The sequence below is a fragment of the Anthonomus grandis genome, chromosome 9, assembly GCF_022605725.1.
Source record: "Anthonomus grandis grandis chromosome 9, icAntGran1.3, whole genome shotgun sequence".
Taxonomy (NCBI): Eukaryota; Metazoa; Arthropoda; class Insecta; order Coleoptera; family Curculionidae; genus Anthonomus; species Anthonomus grandis.
Genome location: NC_065554.1, coordinates 8517493 through 8534268, shown reverse-complemented (window position 1 = coordinate 8534268; position 16776 = coordinate 8517493). Strand labels below are relative to the sequence as shown.

At 30.0% G+C, this 16776-nt stretch overlaps 1 long non-coding RNA gene across 1 annotated transcript in view; it reads left to right on the top strand.

Moving 5' to 3' along the window:
* LOC126740491 (uncharacterized) overlaps nt 1-15765 on the top strand; it is a 175118-nt gene extending 159353 nt beyond the window's left edge. Inside the window, exons 4-5 of the long non-coding RNA XR_007661926.1 lie at nt 14185-14395; nt 15219-15765. This is a non-coding gene — a long non-coding RNA (uncharacterized LOC126740491). The remainder of the gene's footprint in view (nt 1-14184; nt 14396-15218) is intronic.
* Nucleotides 15766-16776: the final 1011 nt, after the last annotated feature.

Sequence of the window (16776 nt, the reverse complement as noted above, 5' to 3'; positions counted from 1 at the left end):
CAAAAAACCAGCCCTTCTTTTCTAAATATTTGTAATGTGGAAACTTAATTTGAATCATTCTTTATAAGCATCACTGACTTTCTGAAAAACCAGGTCTGTCATCTGGTTCATTTTGTTTGTTTCTTATACCCACATTAAAATCGAAAAGCCTGCTAAGGAAAACCAAAAAAGCTCTTTAAAATTATTAGAATTAGACTATTAATAGTCAGTCACATGGCTCTCCTGCAGAAAAATAACATAAATCGACTCTATACCAAACTTTCCGTTAATTAACACAGTTCACGTTTCATTTTTACATGCACTAAATAAACGATAAAAAGGTTTACCAATTCTTTAAACCATAAAGAGACCAGATAGTAATAACCTCAGATGACGAATCGCGTTTTACTAGACAAGTGCCAGACAGGCAGACAAATAATCGTGGCGGTTGCAGTGAAATGTGATGTTATACATATTACAACAAATAGCGGTGTCGCGCACAGTTGTACGTATAGTGTTTGTATATTTATTGTGTTTTTTTTTGTATTTTCTATGGTGGTTTTGTAACTAGCAAGTAATACAATTATATTACCTCTGGCAGTTATACAAATAAAAAATATATTTTGGAGAAAGTTTGGTAAGTTTAGTGGTAATACAGTTACTGCCTAGTTACACGTAAGTAAGTTAAGATATTAGACTTATTTTGTTTTTCTAAGTAAAATCTGTGTTATTGTGACGAATTCATAATGAGTTACTTATTTTATTGGGTATTACGTCACTTATAGCAAAAATCAATTTAGAAATTACTATCTCACACGCTTAAAAATTGAAAAGAAGAAGAAAATAGAAATAAAAAAAATATAAACTTATTCATGTATTTAAAAGAAATATGAACTCAAATGTATATTGATACCTTTCGATATACTTAATTTGAGTTCAATAGGTTTTAAATACAATAATTTACTTGAGGTATAATATATTGTTTTTTTTTTATATACCTAGGAGCTGAGATTTAATCTATTTATCTATGAGCTCGTTTCCTACCTAACTTTGTTAATAATATTAAAATTAAAAAACGATAAAACAACGAAAAGACCTACTTTTTAAAAAATACCTAATTTGAACCAACATTTCGGTAGTTATACCTACTAACGTTATCAAGGTATTTAAAGTAAAATTAAATTAAAAATATAAACAAAATATACTTATTTTTTAAATTTCCTGCTATTTAATACTTCCTTCAAAACTCCTTTCTAATTCGACAATACTTTAAATACTTTTTTATATAATTTCACGGTTTATTAATAGTTTTACAAACTTTCTTGAAAATTAAAGGGGTGTGATCTAAATGTAATTTAATGATAGAAAATATATGAATATCAAATATTTTAAATTATTAATTAATTTTAAGAATGCCCTGTTCTTTTCGTTTTTAGTAAAGAAATCCATTATTCTTTGTTCCTTTGTTCTTTGTTTTAATCCAGTTCCTTTGCTAAAATTAAGGAAGCATTCTAGTTTATTCTATGGTTATTGTCGAATACATGTTGTGTAATTTTGGATTTTTAAAAATCATTGTTTTTTATGTAAGATTTATGTTCATTAATTCTTTTTGGTAATGGTCTACAGGTTTCACCTATGTAAAATTTACCACAAATACAAGGAATTGTATATATTAAATTTTTATTAAATTTATTTTCATTGAAAGGTTTAGTTTTTGTTAATAAATATCGTAATGTGTTTTGTGATTTAAAAATAGTTCTTATATTAATTTTTTTTAATTCTTTTTATCTTATCAGAAAAACCTGGAATAAATGGTAAAATAGGATTTGTTCTAAAAATTGGTTAATTGAATTTTATACGTGGATTATTAAACTCTTTGAAGAAATTTTCCAAAAATTCTTTGGATCATTATTTTGTATTAAGATATTTTTAATAAAATCTTTTTCACTTGTTAAACATTGATTATTACAAATAATTTTTGCATGATCATATAACTTTTACCAATCGATCAAGCACGATCATTAACTTTTTACCAATCCTCTTTTTACCATTATTGGATGATTAGAATTAAAATTAAGATATCTATTAGTATGAGTTGGTTTACGGTTAAGTCTAGTCAAAATTGTGTAAATCTTTTTTAATTAAAATATCAAGAAAAGGAAGCTGACTATCAGCCTCCTTTTCAAGAGTAAATTTTATAGTAGATTCTTTGGAGTTAATATAATTTAAAAAAATTAAAAGATCTATTAAGTTATGGTGATGTATTGAAAAAAATATCATCAATATATCGCCACCATATTTTAGGTTTTTTATCAAATATATTAATAATTTCGGATTCAAAATTTTCCATAAATATATTACTTAAAATTGGTGAAAGAGGAGAACCCATAGCCATACCAAAGTTTTGTTGAAAAAATTCATTATTGTATTGGAAATAAGTAGTTTTTACATAATATGTTAAAAGTTCTAAAAGTGTACTAACGCTTAGTGTTGTACGTTCTGCTAAATTATTATAATTTTTTAATTTATTTTTAACAATATTTAAAGCTTTGTCAACGGGAACATTAGTAAAAAGACTTACAACATCAAAACTTACGAATAGATCATGAGGGTTAAAAGAAATTGTAGAAAGTTTTTCTAAAAAGTGTTAAGAATTTTTAATGTAAGAATCAGAATTATTAGTGTATGGAGTTAAGATATTTTGCAAGAGGATAAGTAGGTGAATTTATGCTACTAAATATAGGTCTTAAAGGAACATTTATTTTATTTATTGTTAATAAACCATGAAAATGTGGTGTTTTACTATTATGTAGAGTTAATTTAAATCTATCAATATCAGAAACTTGGTTTTTATGCTTTGCAAGTAAATTGTAAATTTGTCTTTCAATTTTTTCTGTAGGATCTTTAGATAATTTAGAATAATTACCATCATTAATTAATAAATTTAATTTATTTTCATAAGTGTTAATATTTAAAAGAACTGTAGCATTACTTTTATCGGCTGGAAGAATTTTAATAGTGTTATCGGATTTAAGTGTCTTTAAAGCTTTTAATTCCAACGAATTTAAATTTTGTTTAATTTTAATTGGTTTTTCAATTTCTATCTTTGTCCTAATTCTAAATTCATCTTGTTGATCCCTTGGTAAGTCTTTCGTTGCGTTTTCTATAGCTGAAATGATATTTAACTTAGGCAGTATTTTTAAAGTAATAGAATAATAAATAAATTTAATTTTTAATTTAACTTATTGAACCTAAATTAAATTAAGTATATCCAACGGTATCATTATTGATTTGAGTTCATTTTTTAAAAACGTGAATAGGTCTATGTTCTTCTTCTTCTTCTCAATTTTTAAGCGTGTGAGATAGTAAATTCTAAACTAATTTTAGAGTGACGTAATACCCAATAAAATAAGTAACTTATAAGTTTTCCCTATTTTGGATTTTAAATATCACCAGAGAAAAATATCTAATGATATAAGATCTCTTAATCATGCTAGCTATTGCATGGATCCACTTCTACCAATCTACCATTTGTTATGGAAGAACCCATACCTACATTTTCACGTATTTGTCGAGAGCATTCGCGTTGAGAATTTTCTTCAACGTGTAATATTCTCTAAATTTATTTATTGATATCAGAAGTCATATACTAAACTGAAAAAGGTAGTAAAGAAAATAATTCTAGGGGAAGCCTTTATCTTTTTTATCGCTATTGTCTAAGTATGTTTCATCACCTTACAATAATTATAAAATTTAAACAGTATATAGTATCTTTGAATTTGGTGCCTGTGATAACTATCGAAACGTTTCCAGAAAAGATTTCCTTGCTTTGTGAAATTATTTTTATTAATGCGCTGTCAGTTCTTGAGTAATTGAAATTAATTAATTTTATTATAATAAATAATACTATATGGAATAGTATAAAATAAACAACATACAACTAATCTGATAAGGCATATTTGCAAATTTCTTATAAAAAAAAACCTGCATACCCTCTAATCGGTCCTGATCTTATTTTGATGAAAGTTGTTATAACTAAGATTGGTGTATTCCTGAATTCCTTATCTTATTTTTTTACGTAGGACTACTCTTAATAATAATGTTTGCTGTTACAATCAATTTTAAACTATCATCGCAATAGAACTTGAATCTTTCGTCTTCATAACATTGTGGATGTCAGTAGATCAAATTCAATCTTAAATCCAAAAGACAGCTTTTTGGGAACAAACGACCTCTTCTACAGAAAAAAATATTTTCTTAAGGAAATCTCCAAGACGTGGAATTAAATGGAATAACAGGAGTCAGATTAGGTAAATGAGATAGATGCATAGATTTACAATTAATAATATTTTATTGTCCTGATGGGATAAATATAATAATAATAGTAATAATAATAATAATAATAGTAATAATAATAATAATAATAGTAGTAGTGCATTTCATAGATTTAAGTTCAGTGGGTAGTGAATTATAAACGTTCGCAACTATGTCGTAACTAAAATTTCTTTGAAAGCTGGCTTTACTATGTACAGGGATGGTTATGGTAGATTTAGACCTGATGTTTAAGTTGTAGAATTGAGTTCGAAAAACAATTTTTTTGTATAGATAGGAAGGAGCTTTATGGCTGATTATTCGGTGGTAAAAACATGCTGTGAGTGCATACTCCGTCCGCTTTCCATATTCAACCACTGCGTCTCAGATAACTTATGAGACATTCGTTGATATTTTCTTCTCCCATAAATAAGGCGAAGACAAGAGTTTTTAACTTTTGCATTGGGTTTTTTGCAGACGCAATCAAGCATTTTTTATAAACGACATCTCCACGGCTGAACGTCGAAAGTACAGGGGAGTCGTAGAACATTTTTTAGGTTTGTAACGATAGTGCATGTCTATGAGAATACGTCAGCTTCAATCTAATATAGGCTCGCTGGGTACAATATGATACGTGTGTATCAAATCTTAATGACGAGTCAAACATAACACCCAAATTTTTTACCGCCTCCTTAATTTTTAGTTGGATGTGATTAATTTTAATTTTAATTTATTTCTGTGCTGTCGCAACTTCCTTTTTAGACCCAAATGCATTTCTTTGGGTTAAGAAAAAGGTTATGATTTAGGCAGATCCTATACAGTTTTTCTCAATTAGTATTTATAGCTTTGCTAGATACCTGAATATTATTTTTATGAAATGAGTGTTAGATTTACGTATCGTCTGTGTATATTGTGCATTACATATTTCAAGCACCTTTCCAATATCATAAGTGTATATTTTATATAGTTCTCGGCCTAATACTGCACCTTGAGGAACTCCTTTCGTGACTGCCAACTCTTCGGAAGTCTCACTACCAATTTTGATAACTTGAAATTAACCTATTAGAAAGCTTGTGAAGCTCGTAAAGAAAAACCCGATTGATGATTTTTATGGTGAAGAAATCTATACAAGGTGTCACAGATTAAGATGCTGATCCTTAAGGGTGTTAATCCTTAAGTATATCTTTTTCTTTTTGAAGTATTTGTGATATGAGACGATTTTTGTTGAATTATTCCTTCATAAAGTCTAATAACCAAGAAGACTAGGCAGATAAGCCGTCAATTTTGTTCTAAGCTATATTCAGCAAGGAATCGTCAGCATATTGGCAAACTAATTATATTTATTTATTTTAAATAAGATAAAAAAGGGCTCTTAACAAATAATCCTTGTGATGAATGTCTAATTATTTCCGAAAATTGCAAATGATCCACTTATGTCAAATTGTCACCATTGTCAATGAGAGGGGAATAATTACATTAAAAAATTTACTTAATTCCAACCAAACTCTTTAAACATGTAAAGAATATTTATTGAGTAAATAAGTTTTTTTAAAATAATATGAGTTTAATCTTAGACGGTATAAATAAAATTGTAATAAAGGAGGAGTACGCGAAAAATAGCATCCATTGGTGGTATCCATTTTTTCGTTATGAAGCTTCATTTGATATTCAGAAATTCATGGAAACAATGAACATGCAATAAAGGAATTGGAAAGCGAGATTTTACCTTTTGGAGGTTCCACTTATTAAAACTGCTGATATTACAAGTTGTTAAGCATTTATGCTTCTTTCACAAAGTGAAAATGTACAAGCATTTACACAAAGTCAAAAAATTTATGCGAATAATAAAAAATTAATACTAGATATAACATTCGATACAAAAATAAAAATTTTACTAGTAACATCTACTAGAGCTCATAAATACTACAAGTCTAGGACTCTAAGTTCAATAAACTCTGAGGTGCTATAGAACGCTTTTTTAATTAAACATGATTTTACTCCCTTTTTACATTAGTTGGGGAAAATTCAATTTTTCAAGAACCAGTGAAGGTACTTTGTTAAAGAGTCTGATACCTAGTAGATCAGGCCTACACTGGCACCTCTTCAGTCTGCTATATAGGGTAACTGGATTGAACTTTCACCATTGTTGTAATTATGGATGTTCTCATAAGTTTTGTATTTATGCTTATTATTTTTTATATACCAAAGATGTTCCAGAATATATGCACAAGAAAAGTTAATATATTACATAAAGTTAATATATTTACTCGAATTTAGGTATGGAAACCAGAGAGATTCACATTGGTCACCATTAAGGTGTGTGATACCTTAATAATCTGATCACCTTAATGGTGACCAATGTGAATTTGTGAATTTTGTGAATTTCTCCCAATGGAAACACCATGTTCTGCATTTAGATGTAAGCAATTAGACAGGAATCTCCCCCCCACAACTTCGCCACTCACTTTAACAGTTGTATCATTCGCGAAGAGCACGAATTTGTCACCTTTAAAACTGTAAAATAGAATTGGGCCCAACTTTGAAACCTAACTTTGGAAAAGTTAACTTGGGAAGAACACATAAATATGGTGTTGCACAAGGCAGAAAGAAGCCTTAACATCCTTAAGGCCACAGTTTGTCATCACTGGGGTGCAGACCCAAAAACTGCCCTTACCTTTTATAGAGCCTATACTAGATCAACCATGGACTTTGGTTTTATATTTTGTGGATCAGCAACAAAAAGTCGTTTAATCAAAATTGACAGAATTCAATACAAAGCTCTTCAATAACTGGTGCATTTAAGACAACTCCGACACAAGCCTTATTGAACTAAGGCAAAAAGTTACCATTTAATAATCGAAAACAATATTTAGCGCAAAAATGTATAACTAAGGCTAGAGATAGGAAAAAAGATTAGCTTTCCTATAAAATGTATAACCTGACTGAAAAAACCTGGCACATTCATATTGGTCTCATAAAACCTCTCCGCACAAGATTCTACTGAAACTGCTTCTTTGCAAAATTATATTGTAACCTCAAGCCAGCCACCAATATTTAACTCAAAGTATAATAGTTATTTAACTAAAAACAGTATATTTTTCCTAGTTATTTAGTGTTACCTTATATCAATTTAACTATCATCTAAAAAGTTTTAAACAACTATCCCCTTACTCGTAACATCTATACGGACAGATCAAGGAGTGATCTTGGAACAGGATGTGGATTTATATAACTAAAAATTAATTATAGGGAAATGTACAAATGCAATTACATTTTGTCAACCTTGTCCACCGAGGGATACACTTTACAAAAGGTTCTAGAAAATATATTTATTAAAAATACTCACAAAAAAATATTTTTGTAATTGTTAATAAATATGTTTTAATACAAAAAATCTAAGACCAATTGGGATTATTATTTATAGCCTAAATAGATGTAATGTTTCATATGCCATGCCGGTATATTCACGGTAATAAGATGGCTGATTTAGTCGCCAATCAATAATTCAGGGTGAGCCTTTAGAGTCTTTGCAACAATATGATGTTTTCTAAACCCTAAAACAAATTATCATTTCAATATAAGATGTTTTTACATTCAAATCTGTTATCTAATATAGAAGTCATATTTCGCAAGTATTGAAGTGGTCGAGTGGCAGAAGTTGGCATGTCATTTATCATATAAATAAATAAATAAATAAATAAACGTTTGTTATGCAAGAACAAAATATAACATAAAAGGTAATATTCATATAATGTGTTCTTCCATGCTACCTAAAAAATACAGTATTAGTAGGCAGTTTCTATACAATATTACTTTATACTAAACTTGTTTCTTAAAATTACTTAACATTACAATAAAGGTATGGTTATCAATATATATAGGGTGAAGGGTGTATAACTCCTCCCCTCAAAGATTTCGTTAGGGGTTTGGTTAATTTGGCAAAATTATTAATAAATCGCCTATAATAACCTAAAAGTCCTAAGAAACTTTTTATTTGTTTTGTAGTTTTCTGTATAGGGAAATTTTTTATGGCTATGATTTTATCAGGGTTTGGTTTAACACCTTCAGGGGGTCACAATATGTCAAACATAAGCAACTTCGCATCTTAAAAATTCGCTTTTGTCCATTTGGATTTTAAAATTGCAATCTCTGAGTCTTTTAAAAATCGATTTTAGGCTTTCGATGTGTTCTTGGAGTGAAGTCGAGAAAATAATGATATCATCGAGATATACCAGACATTTTTAATTTTGAATTCCTCATAATATGGAATCCATGACTCTTTGAAAGTCATATTTCGCAAGTATTGAAGTGGTCGAGTGGCAGAAGTTGGCATGTCATTTATCATATAAATAAATAAATAAATAAATAAACGTTTGTTATGCAAGAACAAAATATAACATAAAAGGTAATATTCATATAATGTGTTCTTCCATGCTACCTAAAAAATACAGTATTAGTAGGCAGTTTCTATACAATATTACTTTATACTAAACTTGTTTCTTAAAATTACTTAACATTACAATAAAGGTATATGTGAATCTAACAGAAAAGCCTTGTATTTCTTCTTGACAGTGAAAAATGAGCATGATCTTATTATGTTGTATACTTCAGAGTTTAACAAAAATACACCCTGATAAGCAAATGAGTTTTTAAAACCTTCAGTTCTTTGCACTGGTATTTAAAATCTTATAATGTTTCTTAGGTGACTATGTAAATCTTGTCTTGCTCTGAAATAATCTGAAAGATATTTAGGATACCTCGACTTGTAAATTCTATAAACAAACTGACCAAAATGTAACGCTGCTCTCCTTTCATATTTTTTGTATGTTGAAAACAAATCTCATGATGAGAGGCGTTTATGATAAAATAGTAAATAGCGCATATGATATTATGAGCTCTACAAAATTTCTCAAAATAACCAGTGAAATCTTGGGGAGATATATCACAGTCACACCTTTAGCACCTTTTATTTTGACTTACCTCATTTGGTATTTATAGTTTCTATTGCTCTAGTATTGTCTGCCATTTCTCACATATAGAAGTCCTTCAATAACACATTTATTCCTAAAATGGGTTACAACCATCTTTAAAAATATGATCCACAAAATTTAAGAATATTATTTTCATGAAAAATGCTGCTAATACGATTTAATTTATTTTTCAATTTCATATTATATAAAATCTTTAAAAATCAAGACGTATGATTAGCCTTACTCGTAAATTTTCTGTCAAGTCATGCAGTCCGAAAGCATACAAAAAGGCAAACCTGATGGTGCGTTCCGATCGACCTTTATAGGTTCTTGCACCCAAGACCCACATTTCGGGTCCGTTTACCTCCATCTTGAGAATTTCGGCAGGTAGAAAAGTCGTCTTATTTCTTTTTTTATTGGAAGAATATTTAACCAATTAGAGTCAACGTAGATCTATCATCGCATTATTGAGGCAGTTTGATTTATTACTTTGGGATTTACTATGTTTGATACGCTTCTTGGATGAAAAATAAAACGGCTCAATCTCGATAATTAGAAAATATTCAACTTTTTATGGCTTTATTTATGCAAAAGTGCATTGTTCTTGTTATTTCGTTGACCTTATCGGTGCGACAAATAACATGTACGCCAGAGCTGTTCTTTATAAGCGACACATTTGTGATAAAATATTTCAAATCCTGGGTGTAATCATTTTTTTCGCAGCAAATGTAAACGATAGGAAAATGCTAAATGATAATAATTTTATTATTTGACCCATCAAACAACCGAACCTTTAATAAAAATGAAGTTAAACATTAAGCATTTGCCAGGTTTACACAAATTAAAAACCGCGTATTCGATTTTCTGTTTTTAAAAACAATTTATTAGGCATACAGCCAACATGTAAGTTTACGTATATAAAAATATAAAAAACAAAAAAGCTTAAGCGAAGTTTATCTTAACTCTTGCTAACTCTGACTGCTCGAATGAAAACAATAATTAAAGTATTAGGCAAAGCAAAAGTGATTACAAAGCTGAAATAAAGTGCATGGTTATCAATATATATAGGGTGAAGGGTGTATAACTCCTCCCCTCAAAGATTTCGTTAGGGGTTTGGTTAATTTGGCAAAATTATTAATAAATCGCCTATAATAACCTAAAAGTCCTAAGAAACTTTTTATTTGTTTTGTAGTTTTCTGTATAGGGAAATTTTTTATGGCTATGATTTTATCAGGGTTTGGTTTAACACCTTCGGGGGTCACAATATGTCAAACATAAGCAACTTCGCATCTTAAAAATTCGCTTTTGTCCATTTGGATTTTAAAATTGCAATCTCTGAGTCTTTTAAAAATCGATTTTAGGCTTTCGATGTGTTCTTGGAGTGAAGTCGAGAAAATAATGATATCATCGAGATATACCAGACATTTTTAATTTTGAATTCCTCATAATATGGAATCCATGACTCTTTGAAAGGTTGCCGGGGCATTTTTCAGTCCAAAGGGCATACGGGTAAACTCAAAATGACCGTTTCGGTACTGAAAGCAGTTTTAAGAATATCGTCTTTACTCATCTCAATCTGGTGAAAACCTGAGGCTTAGTCTAATGTGAAGTATTGACATTTGCCTAATTTATCTAATAAGTCGGATATATTGGGCAAGGGTTATTTATCGTCAATAGTTTTCTCATTTAGTTTCCTAAAATCGACAACTACACGCCGTTTTTGTTTGTTTCTAGTTTTTTCGGTACTACCCAAATGGGTGCAGACCAAGGAAAATTTGAGGGTCTAATTATTTTTTGATTTCAGAACTTGTCGCTCCTTGGAACCGGCGTGTGTGGTTTGCTAAAATACTGAACTTAGACGTAGAGGACACACAAGCAAAATATAACTTATGGCAATCTTCTATATTAAGTCAACGAAGTTCAGGAGTTTATGCAATGTTTATGAGCTCGAAGACTGTATATGTTTGTATATAAATCAAATAGAGTTTTGTACACGCTACAATCTTTGTTTGGAAATAATGTATAAGAATAATTTACACAAAGTGTCATAATTTAAATGAGACAAAACTCTCTGTGAAAGTTCTTTTTCAGATCCATCCGCAACATGTCTATAATATGTCTATTATAGACATTTGTAAGTTTGACTTTCTGGCTCCTTTACCACATGAGACCGATATTTAACTTTGCTGCGTAGACATAAGTCCACGACTTTTATATTCAATAAAGAGGGTCAACTTTTTTTAAGTTAATATAATTTCTAGATTTTTAGAGATCAGTAATGGGACCAAAGAAAATGACTAAAGATTTCGAAGAATTTAAGTTAACCCATTTTTCTTCTATTGGTATAATAATTTCACTAGCATATAACGAGAAACTAGGATATAGCTAGGTATCATAAGTATATTTCTGTATAATACGGTCGTGCATTATTATAGAGTTCACGTTATAAGTATAGATTATTGGAGTTCGATTTTAACAATTATGGTGTTTACATCGCGGCTTGGTTAGCTCCCTATTGGCGGGGAAAGGCGTGGAAACTTCGACTGGGGAATTCCAATACCAATAACCAGTCGGAAAAGTTGTTGCTACAACCTGAACCCACATACCCCACCCATACATACGTAGCGAGGGTGTGCCGATGCATAACACAAAGAAATAGAAAGTCTCCTCTTCGCATAGCGATTTGGAAGGGAGTAAACAAAGACAATGAGTTTTTAGATAAAAGACGTAATTGAATAAATAGCCATAGTTGCTCACTCCAAAACCGCTCTCTCTGGACTTCTCGACTTCTTCGAGAAAAAGAAGAAGTAAAGATTATTTATGACCTTAGAATGGAACTTTGTGGAATTCTTAAGGATAAACCGTCATATGAACCATCGCCAAGCTGAACAGCTCAAGATTTTATTAGAAGAGAAACTATAAGATTTTAATTTGCTTAGTATATACTTAGGGTATCGCACGCCTTTATGTAATCCAGCAGAACAAGTGCTGTAGTTTCACCTTTATCTTCATGCCCAGCGATATGATCAAGTGAAAAGATAAGAGAATAAATCGGTAGTGTTGTTAAAGTCTTTTCGAAAACTTGATAAGACTGAGCAAGTTTCTCAAGACTAATCGGTCTTAAATCAGACATATGCTGTAGGTTATGATTGGATATGAGTATAACAACAGCAATCTTCCATCTGAAAGAAAAAATTCCCTACTTAGTACAAGTATTAAAAAGTGCTACTAATAGGTGTAATTATAGGACAGCAGAGCTTGATCATGTAAGACCTGAGGAAGAGCTCATCTTAATCATGGGCATGTGACCTTATCTCAGATCAGGCACTTAAAATGTCCAAAGACAAAAGTACTGTCAGTACGATCCGCTTCATACAATTTAGTCTTTCAATCATTTTTTACTTAAAGCAAGTTTATTGTCAGCATTTAAAAAAAGTATTTTTGACCTGTTTAGGATTTTATTGTTTCATAAATTATAAATACTAAGACCACTAAGAGTACATTTTCCCCTTTGAATTCCTATTTCTGACAAAATCAGATAATTCTTTTGGTCTTCACTCACAGCCCTCCTAAACACATTTCTCATAAATAAGTTCGGAACAAGTAGGGCATAAAAATACTTTGTAATTATATTTGCCAGTGGAGGAAAACTGCGTGCGTTTCAGATTACAACTCCACTGCAAGAATATACTACTTTTTTTAAGATTTGTATAGTTTTACAATTCTTCCAAAATTCATCAGCCTTGGTGCTTTTATATTTAGATAATAACTGATTACGTTGTCTTCTTATAATTTTAAGAACTTTCCTGAATCAGGGCGAAGAATTTTGGCCTAGTTACGAGCCATTGGCATACCAAAGATTCCCTGTCAAATAAAAATAAAATGTATTCAATAGATTTGTCGAAGTCAATATAATTGAAACACACTGAAACAAAAAGTTTTGTGCAAGTCAATATTAATTTTGTAATAGACCTCTTAAGGTCAAACTCTTGAAAAATCGTTAAAATAGCGAGCAACCCAACTCTCACTCAGCAACCCCTTTTTAAATTTTAACTTTGCTGTACGTTTTTAAATAAAAGAACGCATTACATATATTTTACGCACATACCGGGTGGTGCGTCGCCGAGCGGAACATAGGAAATCCCATGTAAATTTTAAAGGGGTCAATTATTGGCTTCCCTGTACATTTGACAGAAAAAACGTAAGACAACTTTTTGAAGAGACCAATCTGGCAAACCCTTGTGCAAAGTTTCAAAAAATTTTAATAAGCGAATCTTGAATTATTTATATTTATAGATAAAACCAAACGGGCACCAGTAAAATGAATATTGTCACTGACGTGAGGAAAAGTGTCAATAAATCAGTCGATATTTGAAAACAAGTATGAATTATTTAATCGACGAAAAATATATTAAATAAAAGTTTAGATAAAAAAGTAATGTTAACGTGTCTTACTTTGAATGTATGATTGTGAGATTGATAAAACGACAAAAAAAACATTTCTTGTATTCGGCTGTACGTCAGATTTGACAAAGCCTTATAACAAATTGTTTGCTGGTGGCTGATGTCTGGTTTTAACTGAACCGAAAATTTGGTAATCTTGCAATTATATTTAATTGAATAATTCAAGATTCGCTTATTAAAATTTTTTAAAACTTTGCACGGGGGTTTGCCAGATTGGTCTCTTCAAAAAGTTATCTTACATTTTTTCTGTAAAATGTACAGGGTAGCCAATAATTGACCCCCTTAAAATTTACATGGGATTTCCTATGTTCCGCTCGGCGACGCACCACCCGGTATATTTTACGCACGTGAAAATTTCTTATTAATTTTTAATAAAGTTTTTAGTCTTATTTTAAATACTTGTATGTAATATTTTTAAACCAAAATAATACGTATACAAAAATGTTGTTTTTGTTTGCAGGCTTTTTATATGTGCTGCCTTCCTGTACTTCAAAGTATTCCAAAGTGATCGTTTCATCTGGCGTCTTCTTACAGGCACAGTACCTCAAAGAACATTATACAACTGCAGATGTTCTATGATAGAAGTTGAGCGTGACATTGTAGTCAGTCCTAATGTTCCAAGCTTCCTGGTGAATAATTTTTTGTGCACAGAATCTACACCAAACCCCAAGGTATTCTTTCAGAATTATTTTATAATTCAGAGCTTAAAGCATGTACACATGATATATTTTTAAGTATAAGTATTTACATTACGTATAATTATTTATCGCTTATATTTTTAAAAAGTTTTTTATTATAAATTTCAAATCAGGGAATACATTGGTTTTCATCATGTTTTTCCATATGATCTTATGAGTTTTTTGGTTATTTTAATATATGTTTTAGTAAATGTTTATTACTTAAAGCCACCTTTTTTAACAAACGTAAAAAATCACTGTAGTTCTGAAATAGCTTAACCAAGCAAGCAAGTTTTAGCAATTCTGTCTGAGTTAGCTTTTTATAAAGGCATATCATAAAAAAGGAGAGACATGTAATCGTTTCCTTTTTTTCTTTTAAATTTATTTGCTTTTTAATTATTTTGGCAAAATACGGTTTAGACTTGATTTTTTTTAGACTGTCGCCATTCGTTTCGTGCTTGATTAATCTTGATATCCCGACATTTGAGTGTTTTTGATCTCGGAGAACTTGCAAAATCCATGTTATATTATTCAAATAAATAGCAAGGCAAACGAAGATGAATTAATAGATGTGAAATTATGTTTTCCTTTCTTATGATTATCAATCAGACTATCGAAAGCATCATGGTAAAATAACTACTTCAGAACAAACAACGTAAATAACAACGTAAGATCTGCACAAAAAGAAAACCAGATAACATTATTTGCCTTATTGAATTTTAGTAACTCTTTTGATACTATTATAAGGGATGAATCACTTTTAACAAAACTAAATCAAGTGTTTTTCTCCTATGTCTAATGTATTTTTTTTAAATAGAATACGTAAGATCCTACAATGAATTACATCCAGATGCACACTTATCCCATACGTACATCATAAACTTAGTGGCAAAATTTCGTGAAACAGGATCAGTTGCAAACAAACCTAGAAATGTGATAAATCCAGTCTTAAATGAAGCTGTAGAAGTTGAAGTTCAATCAGCATTATGCAGGGTCGTCGATAATTAGATTAAAATTCTTCATATACTAAAATGGCAATTTTAAAAAGTCCATTTCTTTTAAAATCCATTTCAAAAAAAATTCCATTCAAATTCAAAGTCCATTCAAATACTTATTTCGTGAAATTTGATAATTTTAAATAAATTTTATTTTGTAAATTACTTAGTTAGCTATGAAAGGGTTTAATAAATGACAATGACAGTTTTAGTTAAAGTATTATCATTAGGTTTTATAATATACCAAATATAAAAAAAGAAACATTATTAAGTATAAAAAAATAACAACTAAATAAACTAATTATTTCAATTTTAAGTTTGTAACAAAATATCAAACTATAAAAGAAATAAATGGATATTATATTTAAATTATGGGCTCATACGTAAATTTTATATTCCTGTTAATAATCCAACATGTCCCGCCTAATTAAATGGTCAACTAACTGCCCACCAGCTTTGGCAAAATTTACCAATGCAATCGCGGCCCGTTCCTGAGCTTCGGCTGAAGACTGTTAAGCTCGAGAAGCAGAAATTTGGGCTTCGGCTGCTTCAATTTGTTTTCGTAGACAGGTCTTTTGTAGTTAAATAAGTGTCTCATCCTTATCAGCTGCTTTAGAACCTTTAGGTGTCATGACTTTAACTTGTTTGGAGCCAGATTTAGAACTGAGGAAGTCATCTTCACTGTTTTGGAAGGAAACATCAATCTCATTGGTACTCTGTGTAGAACTGGGTTTTCTCCTACATTCCATAAGTCGTAGAATTTTTTTTGTCATTCCGTCAGTACAATTCTTTTATTTCTAGTTTTTTTCAAGTCAACTTTTCAACTTTTCTTAACTTTTGTTTTCATGTTATTAAACTTTTATAAAAATTTGTTTTGTGTCTAGGTTTTTTCCCATTATTTTATTAAAACCAGTTGTTAATTTTTTTAGTGTATCTTCTTTTTCATTTATAATTTTTGGTGTCATCTTTTTATCAAATAAAATTTGATAACTTTCAAGTAGAGTAACAAATAATACTTGTTCGTTTTTATCTTGTCCTAGCTCTTTTGTTGCATCGGAATCTGAAGAATCACTCATAGTTAAACCAGTATTATAATCACTGAACTTTTCAAAAGTTTGAATCCGAACCGAATTACATAAAAACACTTAATACTAATAGACGCACTGATAGAAAAACGAGTTTTGACAAGTGTCTTGTCAATTTTGAGAACTTTGACACGCGCTTACTGCGACACTAGTAGATACTTTTCTCTTAAGTAGTAGGTACTTCTGTTGGGCCGTACAGTGTAGTATTTACTTCATAGGCGAAGTAAATACTTTTATGTAAAAGCAAATGCTACAAAGTAAATACTTTTTAGCGAAGCATTAGCATCTACTACTT